A 13,801-nucleotide genomic window follows, 5' to 3' on the forward strand; every position below is an offset into this window, starting at 1 on the left:
CACTGAAGCGATGTATTCAGCCAGTGAAGTCAGACACACCCTGACTGGTATCATTGAACCAGATGGGTTTTTTTAAGTGACAATCCAATATATTTTCATGGTCACTGAAACTAGCTTTTTTAATTCCAAATGTATTTAATTACTTGGATTTAAATTCCCCAGATGCTTTGTTGGGTTTTAAGCTCATGTCAGTCAATCAATAGTCAAGGCCTGGATAATTGCTCACAACTTAACCATCTTACTACCTCACTCCCATGCCAATTTTTGTGCAAAACCACGATTCACTACAGCCCGGAACAGTAGTTTTTATTATTTCTGCTGCTAAGTAGTCATAAAAAGTGATTAATTAGTGTACGAATTAATCATACAATCACTTGAAACTGCGACAAAGTGCTTACTATAACTGAACATGGCATGTGAGGTACCTTCTGTCTAACTTGCTAATTCATGACTGGGATTTAGCTAACAGCGAGTTGACAGAACTGCACATCAACCTCGGCTAAATATTTGTATTTAACTCCAGAGTCTCTTCCAGCTTGGATTTAGAGAGTGTGCTGGGACATTTTCCCACTGCGACACCTTGCATGCTGATTTGATCACTCCTACAGATGTATAAAATCCAACTCTGAACTGGCCAGAGCTATTCCCTGCCCATAAAATGAGAAGAAAGAAACCAAATGAAGTCTAAGTCATGCTCCCCGGCTGGGCAAGAAATGCCAAATAGTTTAATCTCTCTAAAACACTGCAAACCCTTTTCCCAAGGCATTCATAAACATTCAGAAACTTTCAAAATCTTTTAAAACTAGAAAAGCAAGAAAATATATATATTTTAATTAATACTTTTAAAACCAACCAAGGTATCTAAAACAGCAAGACATTGTAGATTGTTTATATATAAAAGGTTGGAAAGATGTTATAAAGGTATTTTTAAATTACCAGCCATAGAAAGATTTTTTGTAAATCATTCTAATTACATGAATTACTCACATCCGTTCCCTTCCTATAAAATCATCTGGGACACACTGCTTCTCCCTCCGAAAATATGGTACAGGATCTTGGGGCAAGTTCTCTCCAAAGATGTGGGCCATTAGCCCAAATTCTCACTCAATTGGTGAACTCAGTGTTGAGTCCAGAGTTGGAACACAGCCAGTGATGAACTGTTGACAGCAGTGTCTGCATTTCCACATCGGAGCAGGCATGCACGGAAATCCCAAAGTCACAGTCAATTTTGCAGCACAATGACAATTAACACCACTAACGTTTCCATCATTATTACCCAGAGGAATATGGGCCAATTCCGACTCAAATGGTATAAATGTGCATGGACAGGAGCGCGGATAGGAAAGGTTTAGAAGAATATGGGTCAAATGTGGGCAAATGAGACTAGCATGGACAAGTTGGTCTGAAGGGCCAGTTTCCGTGGTGTACGACTCTGGCTCCATGCAGACGGCATGATTTTGAGTTGAGTGCTACTGAGACTTAGTCATCAATATTCACCGAAAGGTATTATATTTATATATGCGTACAGTTTTGGTCTCCTAATCTGAGGAAGGACATTCTTGCCATAGAGGGAGTACAGAGAAGGTTCACCAGACTGATTCCTGGGATGTCAGGACTTTCATATGAAGAAAGATTGGATAGACTTGGCTTGTACTCGCTAGAATTTAGAAGATTGAGGGGGGATCTTATAGACACTTACAAAATTCTTAAGGGGTTGGACAGGCTAGATGCAGGAAGATTGTTCCCGATGTTGGGGAAGTCCAGAACAAGGGGTCACAATTTAAGGATAAAGGGGAAATCTTTTAGGACTGAGATGAGAAAAACATTTTTTACACAGAGAGTGGTGAATCTCTGGAATTCTCTGCCACAGAATGTAGTTGAGGCCAGTTCATTGGCTATATTTAAGAGGGAGTTAGATGTGGCCTTCGTGGCTAATGGGATCAGGGGGTATGGAGAGAAAGCAGGTACAGGACACTGAGTTGGATGATCAGCCATGATCATATTGAATGGTGGTGCAGGTTCGAAGGGCCGAATGGCCTACTCCTGCACCTATTTTCTATGTTTCTATGTTTCCTGTTCCGCTGGAAGTAGTGTGGATAGGTGGAGGAGGTTGGAGATGTGGCTAAAGGTTGGTGGGGGGTGGCAGGCCCATGAGACAACATACAGGAGATGTTTTGCAGCATGCATTTTGGAGTCACTTTGATTCTATCATGTCCTTGATTTATTTCTAGACTCCGCTACCTGACCACATGATGACATGCACAGCTCAAATTTGTATTGCAAGCATGACATCTGATGAATTCTAGCGCGTGGGCTCCAGGAACTGCAGATGCTAGTTTAAATAAAAAAACACAAAATGTTGCAGTAATTCAGCAGGTCAGGCAGCATTCCTGGAGGACAGAGATAGGTGATGTTTCGGTTCAGAAACCTTCTTCAGACTGATTGTAGTAGTGGGAGAAAGCTGTAAAAGAGAGGTTGGGGTGGGTCAACACACAACACTGCAGTAACTCAGCGGGAAAGGCAGTATGTCAGGAGAGTAGTAACATTTCCGTTTGAGACCCTTCTTCAGTTCTCCAGATTCCAGACATTCGGCCTCATCTTTACACAATGCCATGTCTTGACCTCAGTTATCTTCAGCAAACATTCTTCGTCCATTCATCCCTTCAACAAATGTGCCACTATTCTACTACGGGGAGATCGCAGGAGAATGGGGCTAGGAAGGAGAGATAGATCTGCCATGATTGAATGGCGGAGTAGACTTGATGGGCCGAATGGCCTAATTCTACTCCTATCACATGACCTTATGACTATTCCAACCCATCTCCCTGTCCTTCTATGTTTATCCATCTGTCCTGCCACCACACTCCTTCCAAATAACAAACCATTTGCCCCAGGGTTGAAGCTCCCTCCTGCCAAGCAGCTTCAACTTCTCAAATGTGGTCGTTAGAAAAGGCCGCATCGTGTAGAGGTCTAGAAAGAACTAATTTCCTGTTGATTATTGATAAGTCCACTGTGAATTGTTATTGCAGAATAATAATTGCCATCTATCATTGTGCAAAGATTTATTTAACCAGCTGAGCACAACATATTAACTGTGACTCAAACATTTAAAATTCTCCATGTGTAATGTTCACTGTGAGAACACATCTGCATTTAAATAGTCCATTAGCGCTTTTCCAAGTAGTTTACAGATTTCCCACACTAGATTCTACTCTATCCAGCTATATTCTCCATATCCAACACCATGACCTTCTCCAGGCCCTGATTCTGGCCCAGATTCCAGGCTCAGACTTTACAGCTCATTTTTATCCAACAACCATGACTTGATAGACACAAAATGCTGGAGTAACTCAATGGGTCAGGCAGCATCTCTGGAGAAAATGGATATGTGATGCTTCGGGTCGGGACGCTTCTTCAGACTGTTTGTAGAATTTAGAGTTGGGGGAAAAATAGTGGAAGTGAAGAAAGAAAAATAAGGACAAATTAAAGCTGGCAATAGATGACCTCAGGCAAGGAGGTTCCCTGATAGGCTTTGTTGGCTGGTGATGATGTGAGCCCAAGAGAAATATATAGATGTGAACTGTGGAACCAATTAACAAACTTTTACTGGACAAAGGGGGGGGGGGACGAGGGGGGAGTCGGGGGGCGAGGGGGGAGAGGGGGGGAGAGGGGGGAGAGGGGGAGAGGGGGAGAGGGGGGAGAGGGGGGAGAGGGGGGAGAGGGGGGAAGGGATGTGTATTGTGGAAGTTACAGTTACAGCGCTTTCATCTCCGGAGACCCGAGTTCAATCCCGACTACAGGTGCTGTCTGTACAGAGTTCGCACGTTCTCCCCGTGACCACGTGGGTTTACTCCAAGATCTTTGGTTTCCACCCACACTCCAAAGACGTACAGGTATGTAGGTTAATTGGCTTGGTGTATGTGTAATTGTCCCTAGTGTGTGTTGGATGGTGTTAATGTGTGTGGGGATTGCTGGTCGGTGCGGACTTTGTGGGCCGAAGGGCCTGTTTCCGCGCTGTATCACTAAACTAAACCTAAAATTGAATAATCCAATAATCCATGATTTGTAGTTTAAGTTTCTAGACATACCATAGATGAAGGGAAACAATAGCTGCTCACAATGTGCAATTTATATGTGGTCAGGTATCCCATCAACTTCAATTGGAAAATACTATGGATAGGAAGAGCACCATAATGCACAGATTGCACCTTTGTAAAAGTACACAATAAACACTACCACCTTCTGACAAAGAAGGTACCACAGCTGGATAAATATTTGCATTCTGTCACATATACTTCTCATTTCAGGTTGTTGAACCTCATCAACCTGAAATTTAACTTCACTTCTCTACAGGGTGTCTCTACTTCTTTAAATGCCTCCTCATCTGCTGAGTACTCAGCATTTTCGGTTTTTAATCTCTGTTTAAGCCTTTTCGGAGAGAAATGAGTTGTTAAATTTGTTTTAAAAAAAAGAGCAAGAGCAGTCGGCAATTGGTTTCACACCTGGCACTATTGTGAAAGAAAGCCAGTGTGTAAAATAAGCTGCCAATTTATGTTTTTAGCTCCTGGCATTAAAGGTTAAAATTGTCTCTGTTTTCTCTTGCTTTAAGTCATTTCTTTCTCACCGGTTTATTCGTGTCTGAGTTATTATTTTATACCTTCATTCATCAGTTTTCTATCACACATTGTGCCATTTAAAATTAATGTTTGCTCTAAGTCCTAAGCTTCACGCACACACTTGCTGTCATCCAAGGGAGATAATGGGCAGCCAATGATCTCAGAGCCTCGTGGCAATGCTGCTGCTGCTGGGATGGTCACTAGAAGCCGTGTGAAATAAGTTATCAATTTTATTTTATTACGAGAAACTGGCCTCTGCATTGTCTGTGGCTATTTGAACTTCTGCAACAAACTAAAATGTATTGACAATATTATCCATCAGAGCAAGAAATGCATAACATAATATGTTGCACGTTTCCTGTATGCATTGCAAAATTTCGAAACATTTTATTCCAACCATCAGCTAGTCAAAAATTCATTTGTTTCCCCTCCTTTCATTATTGACCAAGTCATTCCTCAATGTATGTACCCCACTGTAATTTTCTTTCAAAGCCTCAACCTCTGTTTGGACTATGATGGAAGAACAGGAGGCAGCAACAATTGAGAGGGGGTGAAAGTTGCATTCGATTTAGATCCATTTCCTATTTTAAATTGCAACATTTCTTCTCACACAATAGAAAAAATCAGTATTTCCAACCAGGCCACCAAGTCTGATGTTTCCTGCAAGTAATTTCTTGGGAGAGTCAGCAGACTTTGATACGGTGCCACAGGAGCTGGAAACTTAAACCTTGTCCTTTGATCAAATGAGGGGTAACATATCCATTTCCATCGCAATCATGAAGTAAATCAGAAGCTAAAGAGTGCTCGAACATATCGCGATTAACACTTCAGGGTTCAGATGACAGTTATAACCACTTGTGCTTTGCAGATTCAATTGACAATTCACTTACTCATGTCAAAATATTATGCTTTCCTTCCATATTTCAAGGAATTAAGAAAAATAGGGCTGCCAATAAAATTTCTAATCTGTTAGTGCGTTTGCATATTATAAACTTGGCAGTTACACATTAACCTATGAAATTACTTCTCAGTCAGATTAAATTCTGACTTGAGGGTGTAACAGATATTTATTGTGTGAAAAGTATGTTCAATCTAGTCCTGGGCGAGATGTAACTTTTGATTTGATTGTTGAAAGGTATTTTAATTTGCGATCTGGAGTTTAAAATAAAATGAATAATGTATCTAATGAACTAGAACACTGGTTAAGCATTTGCTATTCTCAAGAATTAGAATAATTCTTCTGAGCAGTTTAGTTGGTGAGTTGATGATAAAGGCTTTGTTCCCTTATTTAATATTTCTGATTAATTTTAATAAACTTACCAGCTTCTTTATCCATCTCACAGCTAAGATTCTGAATCACTAACGCTTCCTCTCCACTGCTACTTTTAAATGATCTGAAGTATCCAAGATCATATGGCCCAAATAGAATGGTAGAATCCAATTACTATCCTCTTCCACTGGATGGTCTTGTGTCATTGTCATATCTTTAGGAATAATTGTACATAATATACAACTTCCTTGCGATTACATTGCATATAGTAATTAGAAGGATGAATTTAATTTCAAGTTACTAGATATCACAATTTTAATGTTCAACTGAAATTTTGGGCTGGAAGATTTCCATTGACAAATTTGCTCCACATATTTTGAAGGTTTTCCATTGTCATTGTTCCCAAAATAAATTTTCTTCAAATGGCATCAACACTAGTGCAGCATGTCTGCAGTGAGATTTGCAACCTACATGGTCTGAAAAATGCCAGTTCCTATTAGGGTCTCGACCTGAAACTTCACCCATTCTTTCTCTCCAGAGATGCTGCCTGTCCTGCTGAGTTACTCCAGCAATTTGTGTTGTATGCAAGATTCCAGCACCTGCAGTTCCTTTTATCTACTCAATAACTAGGCATTACCAAACACATTTTGCCAGAAATAGCACAATTTAAAGAGGCAACACTCGAGCCGCCTTCTGACCTCCTAACCAACATCACACGTGTCATTATTACCTAGAATATGGACATCAGGATCACTATCAGCTTTCCGGGTTTAGGATTATTCCAGGTTGCCACACCATAAGTTGCTGCACACTGCTACATTAGGGAAGTTAGACAAACTGCTTAAGGAGTGGAGATTTCATCTACTTTGCCTGCAGCCCAGGGGCATAGTTAGATAGCCAGGTATTTTCTTGCATTTCATGTTTCTTGAAAGTACATGCATTTGAGATTGTACTCATATCCATAGGGAAACTTCCTCAGCAACCAGGAGTGTAACTGCGTCGACAAAGTGCATGCCTCCTGTAGACATTAATCTTCACTACTTCTCAAGGACTCCTTGACCCACTAGGATTTTCCGCCCATCCCTCATCACTTCCCTAACTGCAGCATGTATTTATTATGTGGCAACATTCCTCAGTAGTTGGAAGAGTGTTGCTTGTAGAGTGGTCTCCCCCTTCAAAACCTGAACACATAAAATCATGCATGCTGTACTCCATGTTGAGACAGTAAGAATTTGCAGAACATCAGCTGAGATGGCCACACTGAAACTAAAAATGTGATTATCAACATAACATTGGCATCACAGAGAAAAGTCAACAAAGCTTCTCTGTCATCCTCAGAACTGAAATTCTCACATTCTGTGTGCTTTTTACAACCAGGATTGAGATGGTCCACAATTCTGTACAGGCAACAACTGAACATCATAGAAGATAGGCACAAAATGCTGGAGTAACTCAGCGAGACAGGCAGCATCTCTGGAGGGAAGGAATGGGTGAGGTTTCGGATCAAGACCCTTCTTCAGACCATGCGAAGGTTGCAATCTCCCAACCCAGTTGTTAATAAAGGCCCTTTTTTTTTCCCCCAAGTGTTCTCCAAGCACTGAGAATAATTGGTAACCAAAATAATCCACCCAAAATAAACAGCTGGCTGCCAAGGCGAAAGAAATGTTCACCAAATGCTCAGATCAGTATGGTGTTTGTCTTCATATCAAATATGCCTAAGTTCCCTTCATATTATACTATTTATAATATTCCATTTTAGTCATAAACAAAATTGCAAATTTCATAAAAAGTAATATTTCCAAATAGGAGATTTTCAATCAAAGCTCTTCTTTTATTCAACTGAATATTAGACAAATTACATTCAGATTTTCTTCTACAAGAACATGGCGAAAGGAAAATCTATTCAGTCAAGAAGATCTTTCTCAGAAAAGTGAGATAATTGCAATTATTAAATGTTTCTGCAGAGGTCACTGAAAAAGAAATGGTTCAGGAACAATTCTTTCCAATCTGAAAGACTTTCCTGGCTACAGGAACATGGGGCTTGTTTCTTGTTTTGAACTACATGGCTAACTGTGAGGATATCCTGCCCCTTCTGTGAAGAACCCATATCTCTTCTCCTCTGCTTTTTCCTCCTCTCCTCCAATAAAGTCTTCCAGGGAAGTGATGTTAAGTCATGTAGAGTCCTCTCTCTCACCCATACAGCTCCATGTTCGGTGTATCCCAGATCAGAATGAGTTCCAGAGCAACCAGCATTTACAACCATCACAATGCATGTCCCTGCTCTTGGCTCCAAGTAGCTTTAAGTGGTACCAGTCACTCGTGGTTTTGTTCGCTGTTGAGGCACTCAGCCAATGAATAGAGTGGTTAACACTGGCTCCACATAGCAATCACACAAATATGCTGGAAGGAAAAAGTTGCTGTCGGTATTAATGCAGCTGGCACAGGTTAATTGCACTCTGTGATCCCATTATCCATTCTCAAGAGCTAACCAATTTAAATCCTATGATTCTGGCCATTGTTCCAATGGAAACTATTTGTAAAATGCAAATATAAGAACTTTTTTTTTGTCTTTAAGAATTTAACAGTAGTTTATCTGACTATTAAACTTGCCATATTTTAGAATGGGTATACATCTCTTTTATCTTCAACTCCTATACTAATTTCCATTGCCTTTGCACTCCTCCTCTGGTACTATGGTACCTATGGTCACAATGGTACTAACATGAAAATTATCGTCATTAGGAGGGAAATGAATCTACAACTAATATGATGGCCTATAGGCTCCCTGAATGCCTATTTTATGTTTCATGTATCTTGCTGTGCTTTATGACTGCTGTCAGATCAATTTCCCTCGTGGGATAAATGAAGTTCTATCGTATTGTATCAGCTGCTGTCCATGTAGAGTTGTATGGATTTGAGTATAGGAGCAGGGAGGTTCTACTGCAATCTTCCTGCATCTACTGCAGTTGTTCTAAAGACATTCTTGCCATAGAGGGAGTACAGAGAAGGTTCACCAGACTGATTCCTGGGATGTCAGGACTTTCATATGAAGAAAGACTGGATAGACTCGGCTTGTACTCACGCTAGAATTTAGAAGATTGAGGGGGAATCTTATAGAAACTTACAAAATTCTTAAGGGGTTGGACAGGCTAGATGCAGGAAGATTGTTCCTGATGTTGGGGAAGTCCAGAACAAGGGGTCATAGTTTAAGGATAAGGGGGAAATCTTTTAGGACCGAGATGAGAAAAACATTTTTCACACAGAGAGTGGTGAATCTGTTGAATTCTCTGCTACAGAAGGTAGTTGAGGCCAGTTCATTGGCTATATTTAAGAGGGAGTTGGCCCTTGTGGCTAAAGGTATCAGGGGGTATGGAGAGAAGGCAGGTACATGATACTGAGTTGGATGATCAGCCATGATCATATTGAATGGCGGTGCAGGCTCGAAGGGCCGAATGGCCTACTCCTGCACCTATTTTCTATGTTTCTATGTTTCTATGTACTTTCTCTCTGTGGCTGTAAAGGGTTTCCCATATGTGCTCTGGTTTCCTCCAACATCCCAAAGGTGTGCCGGTTGGTTGGTCAATTGCCCATTGTCAATTGTCCCTTTGTATACAGATGGGTGGAAGAATCCAGGAGGATTGACGGGAAGGTGGGAGGAATAGGTTTACAGGGGAAATTATTGGGAGAATGGGATTGTTATGATGATCCGGCACAGATGCAATGGGTCAAAATGGCCTCCTTTAATGTTGTACGGAAGTATGGAAAGATGAAATGTGTTCTCATGCTGTAAGATAACTTGACTCATAACATTCACTACAATTCAATACTTTTGAAGTACAGGAAATGACCCCTGGAATTTGTTTAATGATTGGGGTAAAAAATCAAATCAATTTGCACTAAATTATTTATGAAAATATTACTAATAGAGATATTATGTTTCTGAGAGGGCAAGGTTTTCTCTTTACTGTCTACAACAAAGGAAGGGGAAAGTTAAGATGAGCTAGGACGATTATGCATGCATGGTAAAAATCAATATTTTTGTATCTCGCATGCAAGTTGAGAGCTGTAAACAAATCCATTCTGGAGAAGAATCAGGTCAGAGTACGAAAGTGGATGTGGGTACCTTCGTTAACGTACGGGTGTTGTGGTGGAATCTCACCATCAAATTATTATTCTGACTTCTCTGGAATTTAAAAAAAGCTTTTGTGAAGTTTCATTATAGTTCGGAACAAATACGACATAAGTGTCCCATTCACCACAGGTGCTGATATGCTGCGCTGATACAGCAGGGGTATAAGAATCATTATCGGTATATTACTGCGTGATCCTACTAAAACTCTCAATGTGTTCGAATACCTCCATTTGCCATCTGTGAAACAAAGCAGGCATCTTTTTTTAATTGAGACTATAAAAGCGAGTAAAGTTACAAGTATTTGGAATAGATACTGTCCAATCACACATGGTTAATGGTTTAGTTGAGTTTGTTAGGATTCCTTTAGAAAACAAAGAACGAGCTTCCATTTTAAACAGGCTTGGAATCATCTCAATACTCCAGAGGGCATTTCAATCAATCATATGCCAGCAGCAGTGCATGCATTTATTTAAGAAGTTAGGAATATTAGAACAACGGAATCTGGCAAATCTGCCATAATACACTGGCCAGTTTTACAGTGGTTATTCTTGGCAAAAAAAAATGCGGCAATGGATGAAGATATGTTACTTTCTCCTCGTGTTCATCGGCATCATTCATTCTTACACTGGATTTAAAAAAATAAAAGCTATCTTTTAAGATCGCAAAAGCAGATCAACGGGCAGATTTATGGCACTCAATAATCTACATGATCAGTTAAACAGTAACCTCAGAATTGCATCCAGGAGAACCTCTCTTCCCTGTATGGCAGAATGCTAGTCCCATAGTGATTGACCTTTATGTATTAATAAAATCAACTACCAGCAGCCATGTAACTATCGGGTGGTTCTCAGAGAATGCCAAGCTTATGTCCACACATCTGCCATACACATGTGGACTCACTGTGTGTCAAGATTCTTAAATGTTAACTGTTTGCACTATCGTTGGATTTATTCGATATTTCACTGACACCGAGCAAATATCTTATCAAATTCTTGTCTGCAAGCTGAAGAAAGAAACAGAATTTGTAATCTGGGCCAATTAAGATATATTAACAAGTTTGTTGAATTTGGAATATTGGCTGTCTTGATGTTTTGATGCAAATATCAATATCAGCAAGAAGATGAATGATTTCCAACATTCCTGGGGGGAAAGAGTGGTTGAGGAATACATCCTTCTTTCTGCGTGGTTGTTAATCCATTAATGTGTTTGTGGCATTGCAGTGATTGCGGCTGTGATCCATGGTGCTCTGGTGTAAGGCGACATGTGCCTGATAGTGTGTGGAGCAGCGAAGACTAGCTCACGGATTGTGAAAATGTTTCACTGTTTCAGAATGCTCGCAGATGAAAGATGGACACTATTAAAAGGTGAAGTCTCTTGCCATTTACAGATTTTGTAGGACGTGTTATTTATTTGCTAATTATAAAAGCAGCAATTGGTAAAATACATTTTACAGGTAGATAAGACATGTGCTAATGATTCCCAACCAACCTACCACTAATGATATAAAGGATAAAGTGATCAGAAACATAGCATTATTAGCACACTGGATAACATGAGTTTGTATTGTCCAGTATATTTCCATTGTTTATTTTATTTGTTGCATCATGTAGATTACAAGCATCAGAATACTTGTTTCTTTATCAATAGTTGCAGTATTATCTACCACATACCTTTGCTGGATAAATGTCACTGGCTTTTGGCCAGATTATCTAGTTTGAGTGTCATTGGGGGGAAAAGCAAAATACATGATCTATCTTGCACTGGTGAGTTATGGCTGGTGCTGGCAGATCATGAAGCAGCACTCATGGTGGTCAAAGAGATGCCCGGTGTCCAGATGATCCCAGCCTGCCAACTATAGGATATGAGCTTTCAGTCTGGAAGAGAACAAAATGAGAGAAGGAAAACAAATAAAAGAAGAGAAATCTCCACAATTTAAGTACACATTCCTTATCTGCAAGCCCTCTGAAACATATTAACAAATACATACTCTTAAAAAATCTCTATCAAAGGATAAAGAGCAATACAGCAAAGGTTTAACGTTGAGTACCCAACTCCTGTTAATCCTCATCTGCTAAAGTATACAAAGTACATCAGTTATGAAGCTGACTAGCTTGCACAGATAGAACAGGTGTGTTCCAAAAGAAGATCAGTTTTTAAAAGTTGTGGGATATGCATGTTTAGTTATTTCAATGCAATTATGAACTAGAAAACTTTCTGTGATTTTATCTTTCAACTCAACTAACAACAATGCGTGAAGAAGAACATGTATGGGCTTTAATCCGACTGAAAAGCTGGAGTGATTTTAGGTAGATTCAATCCCCAAAATGGACCCTTGCAAAAATCTGGCTTCCACAGTATGCAGCCATGGCTAATTGACACTGCCATACTCAAAATTGCTTCTGCCAGCTTGCTTTATTCAATATTGTTTTTGTTTTCATTTTAATTAAGAAATATGGTTGCAGTCCCAGATCTGAAGGGAAACACAGTAACACAGATCTGTTTTAACTGAGCAATTCTTCGAGAAAAAGTGTTGTTGAAGAATTTCACTATAGCCTTCATTATAGTGGCATTATTCTTTAGTTATCTTGAACAAAAGAATATTATTGATTAAAAAAAACAATTTAAGAGGATTTAAGTTTCGTGTTAAGTTAGTCAAATTTAATATATATTGCAATTAAAATATATTATTCTGATTAAGTGATTTTGAGCAGATATCATACTGATTTCTAGTTTACAAACTGATTCTCAAAACCAGCCAAAGCAAAGCAGGCATTCAAAATATTTCAAACGTTATCATAAGCTGCACCTAATAATTACCAAGTATTTATAATCAAATGAAGTCTCCCTGTTTCATGAACAGGGGATTACATGAAGTTATTAATAGAAGGGATTCATTTTGTATACAGATTTGAATCTCTAAACCATTGCAAATTGCAAAGTTGAAGCTTTCTATAAATTAAGTGTGTGCAGAGGAGATGATATTCAATAAAATACTTTAACCCCAGATCCAAAAATCAAATATACTTGACATTTTTCAACAATACAAATGCAGTGTTCACATCTGCAATAGAAAATATAAGGGTTAAAACATTTTATTGCAAATAATTTCTGCCAATGCACTAGCCTCCATCTCTCTTCAACCCGTGTTTTATCACTGAAAATGTTTCCATAGTTTTACCAACATAAAACTTGTTTTGATCATCAGAATATAAATTTGATATTTTTAGAATTATTTTTTCTGCAAATAATTCTTAATACTTTTTAAATTCTATCTCCTTGTAAAACCAGATCATTAAACAATCTGAAACCATCAGAAATTATATAGTTCTACATTGTTTTTAACACCTATTGCATGTGAATCCTATGAATTATGAAACTTCAGTATTTTATCCTGACTTTTATTTCCCTATTCAATAATTTCAGTGATGTCAGACCACAGACATCATCAAAACCTAGATTTTCAGTAATTTTTCTACCTATTTTTATACACAGACAGATCATGCCTCTATTGAGAAGAAAACAATTTGAACCTCAGAATTCCAGTGCATTAAATTAAGCTACCGAATTTCCTAAAGATAGTTCTTAAATCGACAACAAAATAGACTGAACGTGGGTACTAAACTGTATGTGGTGAGGTCGGGGATTCTCTATTTCAAAGGAAGTTGCGGGGGAGTGGAGTCAGGAGCAAGGATTCATTTACCCACGAAAATATTTTGGAAAAATAACCCATAAAATACTTCCTCACAGTACTAAATACTCTATTGATTGCTTCCCAAGTAAACG

At 39.1% G+C, this 13,801-nt stretch overlaps 1 long non-coding RNA gene across 7 annotated transcripts in view; it reads right to left on the reverse strand.

Annotated features, from left to right (window-relative positions):
* Positions 1 to 13,801, reverse strand: part of LOC116982496 — a 171,291-nt gene that overhangs the window by 128,045 nt on the left and 29,445 nt on the right. For 5 of the 7 annotated variants that reach the window (XR_004414471.1, XR_004414470.1, XR_004414469.1 and 2 more), the window contains exon 3: positions 11,689 to 11,892. This is a non-coding gene — a long non-coding RNA (uncharacterized LOC116982496). Of the gene's footprint in view, positions 1 to 10,258; positions 10,644 to 11,395; positions 11,893 to 13,801 lie in introns of those variants that run through there. The other 2 variants (XR_004414472.1, XR_004414466.1) reach the window with 2 other exon arrangements.

Source organism: Amblyraja radiata, chromosome 17 (genome assembly GCF_010909765.2).
Source record: "Amblyraja radiata isolate CabotCenter1 chromosome 17, sAmbRad1.1.pri, whole genome shotgun sequence".
Taxonomy (NCBI): Eukaryota; Metazoa; Chordata; class Chondrichthyes; order Rajiformes; family Rajidae; genus Amblyraja; species Amblyraja radiata.